Source organism: Ovis aries, chromosome 16 (assembly GCF_016772045.2).
Source record: "Ovis aries strain OAR_USU_Benz2616 breed Rambouillet chromosome 16, ARS-UI_Ramb_v3.0, whole genome shotgun sequence".
NCBI lineage: Eukaryota > Metazoa > Chordata > Mammalia > Artiodactyla > Bovidae > Ovis > Ovis aries.
The window spans coordinates 36,016,600-36,030,199 of NC_056069.1; the positions used below are offsets into that span (position 1 = coordinate 36,016,600).

Consider the following 13,600-nt stretch of genomic DNA (forward strand, 5'->3'; position numbering starts at 1 on the left):
TTTTAATTAGGAAAAAGAAATTACTTGATGGATGGTGGATTGTAGAAACTGACTAAACTGACCTTGGGCTTGGACATATTCATGGACAATGTACTGCAAACACTGGGTTCCACAGGGAAGTTAGTTTGACTTAGGTCAAATCTTTATTCTCCTCGTAGAGATCCATAATGCATATCAGCATGTTAAAGGTTCAGGAAATAAAGCACACTACAAGGAACCTCTTTCATTTTATGCACCCAGAATTTTCCAAGTTGAGGTGACCATGGAATTTTTTTTGCCTAACATTATTATCATAGGAACATGATAATATCTGCATTGATAATTGTGTTATAATAACATGATGCTGTACTACAAAGTTTATAATACCATCTTTTTTGGTCCTGGTGTTTGTGGAGCTCCATCAGTGAGAAAAAGAGAGAGAGAGAGGTAGGCAGAGACCAGTCCATAGTATTTGGTTTTTTTTTTAAGAGAACAATTCTTACTTAATGAGAATTGGTTGTATATATATGGCAGAAAGTGAAGAAGAACTAAAAAGCCTCTTGATAAAAGTGAAAGAGGAGAGTGAAAAAGTTGGCTTAAAGCTCAGCATTCAGAAAACGAAGATCATGGCATCCAGTCCCATCACTTCATGGCAAATAGATGGGGAAACAGTGGAAACAGTGTCAGACTTTATTTTTCGGGGCTCCAAAATCACTGCAGATGGTGACTGCAGCCATGAAATTAAAAGATGCTTACTCCTTGGAAGAAAAGTTATGACCAACCTAGACAGCATATTCAAAAGCAGAGACATTACTTTGCCGACTAAGGTCCATCTAGTCAAGGCTATGGTTTTTCCAGTAGTCATGTATGGATGTGAGAGTTGGACAGTGAAGAAGGCTGAGCGCTGAAGAATTGATGCTTTTGAACTGTGGTGTTGAAGAAGACTCTTGAGAGTCCCTTGGACTGCAAGGAGATCCAACCAGTCCATTCTGAAGAAGATCAACCCTGGGATTTCTTTGGAAGGAATGATGCTAAAGCTGAAACTCCAGTACTTTGGCCACCTCATACAAAGAGTTGACTCGTTGGAAAAGACTTTGATGCTGGGAGGGATTAGGGGCAGGAGGAGAAGGGGATGACAGAGGATGAGATGGCTGGATGGCATCACCGACTCGATGGACGTGAGTCTGAGTGAACTCCGGGAGTTTGTGATGGACAGGGAGGCCTGGCGTGCTGCGATTCATGGGGTCGCAAAGAGTCGGACACGATTGAGCGACTGAACTGAACTGATGGCAACTTTGCTCTGAGTTCAATCACTGGCTTTGTGACTGACAATAGTTAATCTTTGGCTGATGACAATCAATTCTGAGCCTGAACACATGTTCTGAAGTTGCTTGAATCTGAATGACCCAGCAGACACACAGATCCCACAGATGTGGGCCAGTCACAGAACACTAAGGCTCATTCATTTTTAAAGTTTCCAACTTTCAGTTGATTGCTTGGTACATAAAAGACCCTTCACAAATAACTTTTGAGTAAATGAATGAATACATAACTGAAAGAATGATAATGGTTACTATTTGTCCACACAAGAAAAGCTAATTATGAAACCACTAGGTATTGCACCAAATCAAGGAGAAATTTTTAATTGAACAGTAAGTCTGAGAAATAAATGAGATTTCTTTTTTTGTTCTATGAGAATTAGCAAGTTAGATCTACATTTGTTTGAATTATACATACTAAAGAAAATAGCATCTTTAGGCAGAAACTGGATAATATTATTGAGTAACTTTGTCCTTTAATAACTTGGATATGTTTGTATGAATTAGACAAGTCACATAATTTCCTTGTTTTCTTGACTCCAGGACTAGGTGATCTCTAAAGTTCTTCTCAGGTCAAAAGTGTCTGAATCTATTCACTTATAAATGTGATGCTTTGTTGCTTTTTTTTTTTTTTTTTCATTGCAACATTGGAGAAGTGCATAATCTTCATTATAAAACCAGGTCAGAGTCCAGACTGAAAGGGCCCCAGGAAAGCAGAGAATTCCAGGACATTTTGCAAGAATTTCTTCACTCATTAAAGGAATGTTCATAAGAGAAAAACAAGAGCTCTGTTAACAGATTTCCCTGCAGAAGAGCTGTGTGAAGGCCTTTTCACTAAATATATATTGCTTAGAGAGGGCAGTGGTCTCCTCTGTGGCCATCTTGATGACCACAGGTGAGCATGGGTCAACAAGGGGACTGGTGTGGCACAGGCCCTAATAGGGGCCAACACTTACATGTGCTTATTAAGTAGGAGCCACTGTTCTAAATGCTCTAGTTATACTAGTTTATTCCTGACAACAATCATATGAAGTAGGCGTCATGATTATGAAAGTGAGGATTTCACTGATGCATAACTTGGGGTGTGTATGCATGCTCAGTTGTGTATGACTATAGCCCACCAGGCTCCTCTGTTCATGGGATTCTCCAGGCAAGAATACTGGAGTGGTTGCCATGCTCTCCTCCAGGGGATCTTCCCAACCCAGGGATTGAACCCACGTCTCCTGCGTTACAGGCATATTCTTTGCCTCTGAGCCACCAGGAAAGCCCAAACTGGGGCATAAAAGGTTAAATTTGCCCAGGATTATGGACCTAGTAAGTGATGGAGGTAAATTGGAACCCACGTGGTAGAGATCCAGAAGTTCTGCCTGATCTTTTATTCTGCTGCCCTCTGTTCAGGGTATCATTTAGCCACTGATGAAAGCAAAATAGACAAGTCACTCCACATTTATGAAGAACGCCCTGGCCTAATGCTGCTGGGGATGGAGGGGAGGGGAGACGATGAGAAATTCATTGCTCTGCTAACCCAGCTTAAAAACAAGCAACTTGCTCCCAGCAGAATGGAATGATGACTAGATTAGAAATTCTGGGGAAAGAGCAGGTGGAATTTGAGTGAGCCCTGAGGGATGGATTTTAACAGATAAAGTGGGAGGAGAGCATTGCAGGTTCAAGCAACAGTGAGGATTTTGTTGTTGTTGTGTTCTTTACTCGCTAAGTCCGGACCAACTCTTTTGCGACTCCATGGACTGTAGCCCCCAGGCTCCTCTGTCCACTGGATTTCCCAGGAGAGAATACCAGAGCAGGGTTGCCATTTCTTCCTCCAGGGGATCTTTCTGACCCAGGGATTGAACCTGTATCTTCTGCATTAACAGACAGATTCTTTACCACTGAGCCACCTAGGTGGATTTTGTTGTTGTTTAATTGCCAGCGTCTCCCACAAATCTCCTGCAGAGCAGGTGGATTCTTTACTGCTGAGCCACCAGGAAAGCCCAATGTGACTTTTACTTGGAGTATAATTCTGGAGATAGCATGGTGGGCTCTATCCTAAGCAGGAGGAATGGGGAGTTAATTCAGGGAAGTTTTAGTGACAGATGTAAAAAGGGATGGGTTGGTGGATATTGTGATATGGTATGCAGACCCCCTTTCAGAATAAAAGTCTTACCCTCCTAGTCACTGAGAATGATGCCATCAGAGAGCCCTCAGCTGTGAAGCCCCTTTACCTAGGGTCATGCCTTCCTCCTGGCATGACTGGCATCCAGTGACTGACTACTGTGAGGGTGTAAAGGCCCTCATCTGTCACTCCAGCTGGGAACAGCTCTGAAGGATCATCCCAGCTTCAGAACTCCTTACTCTGCTGTTGAAATTTTTTCTCTGCCCAGTCCCACCCCCTTTCTTTTCCCTTTGAAAGGTCATTATCCCAAGAGCTCTCCCTAATTCACCTCCTCCTTCATACCTTAAAGTCTGCATTCTGGGAACCTCCACCTGGTTCTAATGACTGCCGGTGTTCGGTAGGAATAAAACCCGCAGTTGGGCATGTAGCAAGTGAAAGAGAAGGCAAGTCAAAGAAGATGCCTGAACAAGGTAGCTAGAGGTTTGACAGTCTAAGCTAGCATGCTGTCCCCACTGTGTACTAAGTCACTTCAGTCATGTCCGACTCTTTGTGGTCCCATGGACTGTAACCCACCAGGCTCCTCTGTCCATGGGATTCTTTACCACTAGGGCCACCTGGGAAGCCTGGTGCCTTCCTTGGACAACTGAAAGTACCCCTTAATGACCTCATTTCTCTTCTTGACCATCATAGAAATGGCCCCCTCTTCATGCGTACACCAGAGGGATCATATACAGAAGAAAATGAAAATTCCTTATCCTTCCTGCAGTGTTCTGCCTAATCTGACCCCAATGCTTCTCCAATCTCTCCATGCTCCACCACCCTGGCCTCTGTTCATTTCTGAAACATGGCAACCATATCCCACTGTCCCCAGATATTCCCAGGATTACATTTCTCATTTATCCCTCATTTATACCTCTTTCCCTCAAAAGCTCCTTCTCTGGGAGGCAGCCCAATTACCCCATTTAGAATATCAACCTCTGTCATTTTCTATCCCTGAAACTCATTTTTCCCCCCAAAGCAGTTATTTCAAGTTGACGTTGACTTTGTATTATTTAACCTGTTTGTTGGTGTGTTTTTTCCTCTCTAGCATGAGTGCTCGGTAAGGACAAGAACACTGCGTTCTTCTCTGTTGTATCCCTAGTCAGGAACATACTTTGTGCAGAAGTTAGTGAAAATCAGGGACATATAAGGAGTGTACTTCCAGTAGAAAACATGAGTCTCATTTTGAATATGTCGTGTCTGAACAGTCTTTAGAACAGTTACACCAGAAGTTTAGAAGACAGTTACCAATTTAGGTTTCTAGATAGAGACAAGGGAGTCCCTCAGAGTGTCCAGGACCCTGTAAAGTGAACGGGGGCGGGGAATGAACCTGAAGAGCAGTTCCCTGATTGCTCTGGGAAATGTTAATCTCAGGAGAGACTAATGAGTCTCTCTTTGAAAATAAGAATAGAACTCAATTCAGAAAAGTGAAAGTGAAAGCCACTCAGTCATGTCCAACTCTTTGTGACCCCATGGACTATACAGTTCATGGAATTCTCCAGGCCAGAATGCTGCAGTGGGCAGCCTTTCCCTTCTCTAGGGGATCTTCCCAATCCAGGTATCGAACCCAGGTCTCCCGCATTGCAGGCAGATTCTTTACCAGCTGAGGCACATGGGAAGCCCAATGCAAACAGATGTATTAAAAGAAAAATAAGCAAAGAGAGAGATAGAGGGAGACAGAGAGACAAAGAAAGGAAGGCCGGAAAGGGGGATTTGTTGACTCATGTGACTGCAAAGTCCAGAGGCTCAGGCTCAGGACTGATCCAGGGACTCAGAGTGATACTAGAACTCGGTCTCTCTCTTCACCTCTCTGCCCTTCTCTTCTCTGCATTGACTGCTGTCAGCTAGCTTCCTGTGAAGTGGACCACACGGCATGCAGATCACCAGAATCAGTTCCAGTCCCTTCAGTCAGCAAACCTAGCTAGAGACAGTATGCCTTCCACAACAAGTTTCTGCCACCAAAAACTTTCAAGGAACCGGGCCTAAGGGGCTGGTCTGGCTTGAGCCATGGGCCTGGAGGGCTAAGTGTTGTGATTCTGAGTCTCAGTGTATCTGATATGGTGTGCTAGAGGCTTCCACAACTCAACTGCGTGCCTCTCTTTCCAACTCCGCATTCAGTGATTTCACTTGGTAGCCTGACATTGGCCACGGTGGGAGTATTTACGCCGTGGAAACTGGCAAGTGCTGTCAATCAAGGAAGGCTCTTTTTCTTTGGAGAATGAGTTGTTAAATACCCAGGAACACCTCACTTGTCTTATGATCACTTGTAAAACCAAGGAATGGAAAACGGACCCCCAAAACTGAAAGAGTAAGAATGGAGGGGGAGTGGCTCCCTAACCAGAAATCAGGATACTGTTTCTGAGAGATGAGAGAATGAATGTTGGGCAGGGTCCTCTACACTGTATATTACGTTATATTGTATTATCACATCACATCATATCACGTTATATAACTCCTTGCACCCAAACTTCTGTGATTCAGGAGTCCCTTGTTTTCATGAAGCTCTAATGAACTTCCTAACATCTTTGGAAACTAGTGAACCAGACTTTAGAGACAGAACATGAGAGAACTAAGAAGAAAAATAATATGTAGACCTATTGCGTGTTAGTGGCTGGGGTGGGGGGGAAAGTCCACAATTATTTTCTGGTTCACTGTCTCTTGAACAGAAACTAGAAAATATCTAAAGTGAAGAAAGTGTTGACTTTATGCCAACTGAGTATGCATATTTTAACTTTTAGCCAGTAAAAAAAGGTTTAAAATCAAAGGAATAACAAATTCCCTATATATTTTAGGCTAGATACTTTATGTTAATTTCTAGTACTTTTATGAGCTATAACTAACCTTGGGCCTTTGAGAAATCAAATGTTAAGGCTTTAAGCATTTAGATATGAAACTCAGTCTAGTTAGGTAATGTACTCTGTGCTCAGGTTTTCAGCTGTGTCTCACTCTTCTCGACCCTTGGACTGTAGCCCACCTTGCTCCTCTGTCCACGGGATTTCCCAGGCAAGAATACTGGAGTGGGTTGCCGTAACTTCCTCTAGGGGATCTTCTCAACCCAGGGATAGAACCCACATCTCTTACATCTCCTGCATTGGCAGGCAGGTTCTTACCACTAGCATCACCTGGAAAGCCCAAACAAAGCAATAGAAAACTGCAGTGCTGAGTTGCTCAGTCATGTCTGACTCTTTGCGACCCCATGGACTATAGCCCGCCAGGCTCCTCTAGCAGATTGTGGGTAGATTCTTTATCAGCTGAGCCACCGGGTGAAGTCCAAGAATACTGGAGTGGGTAGCCTATCCCTTCTCCAGCCGATCTTCCCAACCTAGGAATTGAACTTAGCTCCTGCAATGCAGGTGGATTCTTAACCAGCTGAACTACCAACAAGGTAATTTCTATTAGTTAATACTTAACTAATAGGAAATTAATTACATTCTGTGTTTTGAAAGAGTCTTACAATGCAAATTTCGCGAGGATAAGGGCTTTGTTTCGCTCACTGTTGTACCCTTCACATTTGTATGTAGTAAGCATTCAATGAGTAAGCGTTGAATATTGAGTTTAAAAATCTAAAAATGACAATCAGTTCAGTTCAGTCATTCAGTTGTGTCTGAATTTTGCTACCCCATGGACTGCAGCATGTCAGGCTTGCCTATCCATCACCAACTCCCAGAGCTTGTTCAAACTGATATCCATCAAGTCAGTGAAGCCATCCAATCATTTCATTCTCTTTTCATGGATGTCTATTATACTTAAAACTGTATCTGTGAATTACTGATCTTTGTTCTTTAACTGAAATTTCTTATTTTCTAACGATGGAAACATGTATTGAAAATTCAGGATTCAACAGATATAATTACATGGTAATTCTAAGAAACTCCTAACAAAACTGCTCTATGTGAAGTAAAAATACCGTTGGAAGGCATAGGCAAAAGTGACACTCTGTCTAAATCCATTGGAAGTATCTGGGGTGCTCCTGGCTGTTGGAGTTCTGAGTATAGAGACACTTTCACTTTGAGGAAGCAGTAACCCCACAGAGGTAGATGCTAGTGTGAAAATCTGATCATGAGGTCTCAATGAAGAGGGGAGAAACTTGGGGATGTTGGGATGGGCCAGGCCCTGTAGACACAGTCCTGCATGAGATGGCAGAATGCAAACAATAGCCAGAAGAAATAGCAATTCATCTCTCTCACTGAGTAAGAAAATCTGAAACAGGGGTATATGAGAGAAAGAGGTCCGTGCCGACAGTGGCAAAGGAGAGGAACAAACTGGACTCAGGAGAGATGGGAGAACACTCAGAGTGTGGCTTCGGACTGAAAAGGGCTTTGCAAAGCACTGGGTCAAAACGACGGCGGCAGCAGCGAACTGGAAGCAATGCAGGGGTGAGCAGCCAGGCTGGCACTGATAGCGGAACACAGAGCCCAGTAATCAGGAATGTGGGTTTTGGAGGCACACTGCAGTGGTTTGAAATAAACTGTTGTCAAATGCAGCCTCGTTTGTAAATGTGAATGACAGCCCTCCTTGAAACTCACTAGGTTGCAGGGAGCATGGAGCAACTCGGTATAACCTGGAACTCTGTTAAGTGCTCAATAAATGTTCATTGCTGGTATCTAGCAAGTAAGTGTTCTGAACCCTACTTTTAGTTAATGTCTTTTAATTTAGAATAATGAAGCTTTTGAGTTAGCCTGGAATTCAGACCTTTGTTATTTTCCTTCTTTTGCTATTGAGCTTTGGTTTCATCGTCTGTTAGTGGGACTGATACACACATCACAAAGAAAGTGCCCTGCAGTGAGACTATTCATGCTGATAATCAATTAATACTCATCTCCCAGCTTGAGGGTCACATGTACACCTGTTTCTCTTTCCTAGAGTTAAGAAAAAAACATCTAGTGAGACTAGATTAATTGATGTAGTCCATGTTAGGCCTATCGAGGTGGGTAGAACAAATTCAAAATGCACTTGAGTTTGATTTGGATATCTTAATTTCAGCAGTGTGAAGATTTCTGTCAGCTCTTTAAATGTAAGATTCTGTAATGAAACAAAATAGAAACTTCAGATTTCTTGGGCATGTCACAGAAGAGAACCTGAGAGCTGTGGACTTCTCCTTTGAGAGTGTTGTCCTCAGTTACCTTAAGTTCCAGCACGGAAATCATCAACAGCAACGTCCCTATTGGCCGGAGCTTCCATAGTGACGGCCACTTTTGTTTTCCGATGTGAGACCCAGGCGGTGTACCAGGTGAGGTGCCTAAAGGAAACCCCAGGGACACTGCAGTTATTAAAATTAATTATATAACTGACTCGTTATTTTTCGGCTACCTGATGTGTTAGAGACCTTGAGTTAGCTCTGCTGGCAAATGTGTAACCATTAAAAATTCTCCACAGTCAGAAACTGGAAACATAAACTCACTCTTTCAGTTTTAGATTTTTTTGGTCTTGTAAAGAACATCGAAGGCTGTGGATTAAGTGCATTAGTTAGAATAATATATCCAAGGATTTAAGGAATTTGGGTCCAATTTCGAACCACTCCACTACCTCTGGCTTGACCTCAGCTCAATTCCTTAATCTTTTGGCTTCTTTCTCCATCTGTGCAAGATGCCTCTGGCAACACACTGAGTGCAGTAACTGTAGGAACAAATTAAATAATGGGCTTAATATCACCACCAAGATTGGAGTAAATAGCTCTTTTGCGGGATCCATTAGCTCAACTGAGAGTAACAGCACAGGATTCTGGGTCTATGATGGACTATGCGGAATAGCATTGCGTCAATCTGAATGTCCTGCTTTGCCCCTCAATGACTCTAGACAACAGATGAAGAATATTGGGAAAGAAAGAGACACGCAAGGAGAGAGGAGCGAGCTTGGTAAGTCAAAAGAAGAGCTACAAGTTGAAGAGATGGAGGACCAAAAGATAAGATGTGTGGTGTGATCGGAGACAGAAGCAGAAATGAGAAGACGGAAGAGGCAGGAAGGAAAACAAGAAAATGAGGGCGATGAAGGGAAGGCTGTGAAGTGAAGTGAAGTTTCGGACCGTAGCTTATTGGTATCCAGCCGGAGGGAAGGAGATTGCAGCAGAGCAGAGCGGGGCAGTGAGGCAGGGTTCATTCCAGGTGAGGCTTTGCTGCTGGTGGTGTCTTCAGTGGCTCCTTCTACCTTCCTGGTACCCCAGCCCTAGGCTCCGGTTCAGGGTAACCTCAACAGCTGAAGATGCTTAACCTCTCAGAAGTGTAAGAATTTTAATAGGATTCTGGAAGTGACAGATCTTGTGCTCATTCGCTTCAGTGGTGTCTGACTCTTTTCGACCCCACTGACTGGGGCCCACCAGGCTTCTCTGACCATGGGATTCTCCAGGCAATAATACTGGAGTGGGTTGCCATGCCCTCCTCCGGGGAATCATCCCTATGTAGGGATTGAACCTGTGGCTCTGGGGCTCCTGCACTGCAGGCAGAATCTTTACCACTGAGCCACCTGGGAAGCCTGGGTCTACCAGGAAATTAACTAAATGTTAGTCTGTTGGTGGAAAGGACCCTCCTTACTCAGTGCTCCTCAAATCAATTTCTAAGCTTTACTCACTGAGGATAACAGGATTTATAACCACCTAAGTACCACAGGTAGTCCCAAAGAGACTCATCTACCTGCTTTGATTGACTTAGTAGTGATAGTAAATGTGGTAATAAGGATACAATTTGTAGCTAATATTCATTGCTTACTTTGTGCCAGTCATATACTCCATGCAGTCTTCCAAAAGGGATCTGAGGGGATTTACCATAATAGACATTGTAAGAGAGGAGGAAAAATTATACACACACACCTTATCTGAGGAAAACTGCAGCGTGTTCAACACAGTGCAATAAGAGGCTTTATAGAAATTCATTCATTCGTCTTCTCTGCCACCTTCTGATAGGTATTTTAAATAAGCCCTTTTCATAAAGAAACTGGGGAAACCAAGATTTGATATTATGTCCTTGGTTTGCTTCATGGGGCAGTATTAAAAAGAAGAAAACAACCCTGTATGAATCTCTCCATTTAATGACAATAGCAATTTCAAAGGTTTCCACCAGGAAAAAAAAAAAAAAAGTCACCTCCAAGATTTGATATTACGTCTTTGGTTTGCCTTCACGGGGCAGTTTTAAAAAAAAAGAAAATAACCCTGAATGAATCTTTCCACTTACGACAATAGCAATTTCAAAGGTTTCCACCAGGAAAAAAAAAAAAAATGTCGGTTCTGCCTGTCATCAAAGGATGGCTGAAACCATTGAAATGGATTGTAGTGCCCTGTTAAGACTCTGGAATATCCATCATATAAGGACCCTTATGACAAATTTCTCTCCCAGAATGAGCCAGAAAAGACTTTCTTCAAAATAAACTCTACTTTGCTATTCCTTGCACTTAACAATAAGAGTTACAAAAATCTTCATTTCCCCCTACTTCATTTGGCTGTGAGGAAGCCTGGAGCTAAATTTTGTGCTCAAATGCTGTTGTTTGTCTTAGCCAGAAGTTTTTTTTTTCCTTTTTTTTTTTTTAATATTTGTTTTTCATTGTAAACCACCTGAAGTCTCCTTGGAAGAGGACTTTGGTAAAAATAAGCAAAAGACAAAATACAATCTTATTGGGGCCATGATGAGGACATAAACCAAAATAGTTTACATAACACCCCCAAAATTTTTCTATTTGAAAGAGAATATTTTAAACAGAATCCCAGGAAGATAATATCTTTCATAGTGTTTATTGCATTTTTCATGCCCCTCACACTACATTTCAAACTACTTTGGTTACTCAGAACATAACATGGAGAGAAAATTAGCTGATTATTCTCATGTATCTTCTTGTCATATATCTAATTAAAGTTTTGTAGCTTGTCCAAAACTACTTTCTAAAATAAACCAATTTAAGTCTACATTTATCAGTCAGGCTTAAAATGAAGAATGGCTTTACTCATTTCAACTATTCTCTGGCTAATAACTATGCTTAATTTGTAGTTTTATTTGGTTCCAAAATTTCTTCCAGGAAGAAAGCCTTTTCTTGTCCCACTGATTGATAACAGCACACGTGTTAGATCACATATCCCAAGAAGCCTGCATGTGAGCCAAGATATGAGTAATTTAATAACAAAACCCCATCATCTCACATTTGCTGCTTTTGTGAGTGATGGATCCCTTCAAAGAACAATGCCTTTCATCTCCAAAATTTTCATTACAGGTGTGATGATGATTTTTATTTCACTTAAAGATTATTCTTATGTTTAAACATTTCAAATGAAATCTTATTTATGAAAAAAAAAAAAAGAAAGACATGAACAAAATAGAAAAGCAGGGAGAATAGCTAGAAAGAAGAACACAAATCTTGGGCGTAAAATAATTAACAAGGAAATTAATTCTAGCTATCCAATAAGTACTTTATGTTCAACATTTTGCTGCTTTATTCCCATTCAATTTTAGCTTATTATATGCCTTACTTTCTTGCTTCTAATTATGTAGTCATTTCCATTTCCTTCTTTATTTGTTCAACAGAAACACTGAATAAGAACTACTGTCAGACTCTTCATATTATACAATATAAGCATCAAACAAAACAAATTTTATGTTTTGATATTTATTTTGCAATATCTGTTTTTGGCTTACAAACTTAATTATTATATAAAATAGTATTTACAAAACAGACTTGTCTATGACAAGGGAAATAACAATGTCAATCCGTGACACTTTAAGTTAAATTCCTTTAAGAATCCAAAGTGGTTAATCCACCTTTTATACAATCATTAAGGAAAATTTCCTACTACCAACTCAGCAGGACCATATGAAGTGCTGCAAAAACAGAGTTTCTGGTCATAATCAGAAAATTGCTAAGATAGTTTTAAAGTCCCTGCTTTCTTATGGAAATATAAAATCTACTTTTTCTCATGAAAAGTGTGTGTAACATGGCTCTTCAAACCAGACCTCGGTATCGTGTGGGTCCTGGGGTGCTCCTTGAAAACTGTGGCAACTTCCTGAGTTCCCTGACTAGTGATACCAGGGTGTGCACTGGAGGCAAGTTTTCTGAATCTAATTAAAGGTTTAAGGCATTGTTCCAGCCCCACATCCAAGTCCCTGGCAGGAGACAAGGCAATACATCCACATAGTCGTGTTTTTGTACAATTGGCAAAAGTAAGATATTTTAACCACCATCAGCTGAGACTGAGATCTCTTTCCCTTTCAGTTTCCCCCTTGTCACTTTCCCTCGGGTTGGGTGGTGCTGGAGCAGCTTGGGTGTGCTGTGCTGTTTTGTTTTTCCTTTTCCTTTGGGAGGACCACCCAAATTGCATAAATTTCTCATAAAATCTGCATCAACGCGCCCCTCTGTGTGATAACAGTACCTGTTTTACAGGTATTTGTGCAGGTTAAAAGAGCTGACGGATGGCGCCAGGCACAGAGTGTATCCAATAGTTGCTAGGCATTATTATTCCCCCAAGAGTTTCTATGTCTAAGTCACAAAAGTAAGCATTCTATGTAATATGCTTTAAAAACTACGATTTTTCCCCACAAAAGGAATTTCTCCACCTCATGTAGGGGCTACATCACAATTTTCTTAGACTCTAGGCACTTGTGCCTCTTTGTTGAACCCCTTCATCCATTAAAATCTTTTTAAATGAGATAAATGTCCCAACCCACCAAGGACTCAAGAACCAGGGTAACACAAAAAGCAGCATCTTAAACAGGGGTTCAGGTACACATCCTGGAAGCCTGTTTTGCAAACAAGGTCTCAGAGATAATAGGAAGAATTAGTTTGGGCGTTTAAAATACATATGAATGAAGCTGGTCGTTAGAACACAAGTGGGGTCCATGTCTTACTGTGAAACACACACTTTCATTTAGGGAGACTACTTTTCAGTGTACCTGATGGTGTTTTTTGTGCCCATTCTAGTTACATTATCAACAGGGAAATATTGCCTCAGAAAATAAGGTTCGTTTTGCCAATTTAGAAATTGCTTTGGAATTTCATCCAAACACGCTGGCCTTTGTGCTGGTGCATCAAATAAATCACAAATGAAACAAACAAGTTGGCTTCCTATTGAAGGTGTGTCTGCAGAGCCCTGTGACTCTGCGTGCCAGGGGCTCCATCTGGCACATTTCTGAACTTTGCAAAATTAATTGTGCTGAAGAGAACACCATCAAACGCGTCCGGC

General features: G+C 41.6%; 1 protein-coding gene and 1 long non-coding RNA gene across 3 annotated transcripts in view; one reads left to right on the forward strand and one right to left on the reverse strand.

Annotated features, from left to right (window-relative positions):
• Nucleotides 1–13,600, reverse strand: part of LOC132657959 (uncharacterized) — a 116,211-nt gene that overhangs the window by 101,923 nt on the left and 688 nt on the right. Inside the window, exon 2 of the long non-coding RNA XR_009596790.1 lies at nt 8,571–8,686. This is a non-coding gene — a long non-coding RNA (uncharacterized LOC132657959). The remainder of the gene's footprint in view (nt 1–8,570; nt 8,687–13,600) is intronic.
• LIFR (LIF receptor subunit alpha) overlaps nt 1–13,600 on the forward strand; it is a 110,233-nt gene that overhangs the window by 17,736 nt on the left and 78,897 nt on the right. The gene's annotated exons all lie outside the window — the stretch shown is intronic.